This window comes from Babylonia areolata, chromosome 3 (assembly GCF_041734735.1).
Source record: "Babylonia areolata isolate BAREFJ2019XMU chromosome 3, ASM4173473v1, whole genome shotgun sequence".
NCBI classification, from domain to species: Eukaryota; Metazoa; Mollusca; class Gastropoda; order Neogastropoda; family Buccinidae; genus Babylonia; species Babylonia areolata.
Window position 1 is genome coordinate 29,302,811 of NC_134878.1, and position 2,500 is coordinate 29,305,310.

General features: G+C 37.5%; 1 protein-coding gene across 1 annotated transcript in view; it reads right to left on the reverse strand.

Annotated features, from left to right (window-relative positions):
* LOC143279925 (uncharacterized) overlaps positions 1–2,500 on the reverse strand; it is a 44,580-nt gene that overhangs the window by 9,763 nt on the left and 32,317 nt on the right. The gene's annotated exons all lie outside the window — the stretch shown is intronic.

The window sequence follows — 2,500 nt, forward strand, 5'->3', positions numbered from 1 at the left end:
TTGTGTAAACAAAGTGAGTCTATGTTTTAACCCGGTGTTCGGTTGTGTGTGTGTGTGTGTGTGTGTGTGTGTGTGTGTGTGTGTGTGTGTGTGTGTGTGTGTGTGTGTGTGTGTCTGTGTCTGTGTGTCTGTGTCTGTGTGTCCGTGGTAAACTTTAACATTGCCATTTTCTCTACAAATACTTTGTCAGTTGACACCCAATTAGGCATACAAATAGGAAACATTCAGTTTTTTCCAGTCATCTTGTTTAAAACAATATTGCACCTCTGGGATGGGCACAAAATTTTTTTAAAAAGAAGCCAAATTATATGCAAACGGCATTTACTGTTATATTTATATATTTTGGGGGGTATTCTCTAAACTTGGCACTTTGATCTGATATTCCGACACAACAACAAGAGCAGTCATTGTTATCATTTTTTGCTCAAACAGGAACTTCTTTTGCTAAGCATGGAAGTTATATTTATTTTGCAAACGTTTTGGTGCAGATAGTAAAAAAGGAAAATTAATCTGTAATTAATGTTAGGGGACTTAATTTGCTTTAAACTGATCTTTCTCATCTTAAACATTACATTTTGAAATTATACTCAATACATAAAAAGCTTGTGTGTTTTACTCTCAGTGTACAGGGCTTTCACTATGTTCATTCGCCCAAGTGGTCTTTTTCGGAAAATACTAAAATCAATACAACGAAAGGACTTTATAGATTTACTGGCCGAGCCCTGAAGGTCATGGGCAAAAATCAATTGCGTACACATATTCATACACATTCAAAGCGCGTGCTCATATTCTTCGCGAACGCGAACGACGCCATTTTGTTTCAAGTTGTTGACCTGCCCGTTCATCCTATATTCAATCGACAATACACGATAACATGTGATGGAAAGTTGGAGAAGGAGACCGTTAAAATATTTATTCAGAGAAAGATTTGTGAACGCCTCATCACTTACTGGATTATGCCCCAAACTGCCATGAAAATATCCACAGAATCAGTCGGAATTACAGTTAAAAATAATAAACCATGTGAGTTAATACCCTTGAACTGATGAAACGTAAAAATTTCCAGTCCTGACTTTTCTCAAAATGAAGTCCTTTTCAGTTCATAAGACGTTTAGAAGTACTTGTACTTGGCTCTACGTGTTATTAGTTTAACAAAATACTCAATTTTCATATCAACTTTAAAACTATAAAACTAGAATGAACATAAAAGAGAAATTGAATCGACCGTGTCAACCGGGTGTAACTAACTGAAACTTGTACATCTACCTAGATCCAGAGAAAACGGCTAAATGTTGCAGTGTGATTACCGCGGACTTAAAAAGAATTTGTAATTGCCCTTAAAGATTTTTTTGAATGCCCAAGATACCTCAGAATAATATGATTTAAACAGCGTTCTCACTGCGAATACCGCAATCGATTTATCGCCCTTTAAAAAAGCATGTTTAAATATTATATTTTTGAACGTCAGTTAAGGAGCCCCGATAGTGTAATGTGTAAGACAGTTTCTTCTCACCCGAACACGGGGAGTTCGAATCTGCCTTTCTTTTTCTTTTAACCCGAAGCTTCATAATAACAAATACAGAACACATTTTAACGATTAGATTTTTTAAAGTGTATCACAAGTGAGTCTTGAAGGCCTTGCCTCTCTTGTTTTTTGTTTGTTGTTTGGTTGTTTTTGTTTTTTGTTTGTTTGTTTGTTTTTTGTTTTTGTTTTGTTTTGTTTTTTGAGGGGTGGGGGGTCATTTTTGTCCAATAAAACTATCACACGAAGAGCAAAATTTGGACACTGTGCTAGTGATTCATAAATTCACAATTCATCATCATCATCATCATTAACGTCGTCGTCGTCATGATCATTCATCTTCTTCTTCTACTAAATTTATCATTACCATTATTATTTTAGCTAAAAGCAAACAAACAAAACAACTGTGTTTTCTCCAAATTCGCATTTCTAAAACGACTCTGTTCTTCTTATGATCATCGTCACCACCACCACCACCACCACCATCATTATTCCCACTGATATTGTATATCTTCTCGTCATTGGTGACCGTATTTTATTTTAAATTTTATGACAGAATCGTTGTATTCTTATCATCGTTATATTCTGCTTATCATCCTCATCATCAACATCATCATCACCACCACCACCACCACCACCAACATCGTCCTCCTCCTCCTCCTCATCATCATCATCACCAGATCATCACCATCATCGCTAAACCACACCACACAACACTACATCACCACCATTAACAACAACACCATCACCACCACCACCGACATCCTCCTCATCCTCCTCATCATCATCCTCACCACCACCACCACCACCACCACCACCATCATCATCATCCTCATCCTCCTCCTCATCATCCTCACCACCACCACCACCACCACCATCATCATCATCATCACCACCACCACCACTACCACCAACATCCTTCTCCTCCTCCTCATTATCATTACCATCACTACACCACACAAAACAATACTACATCAC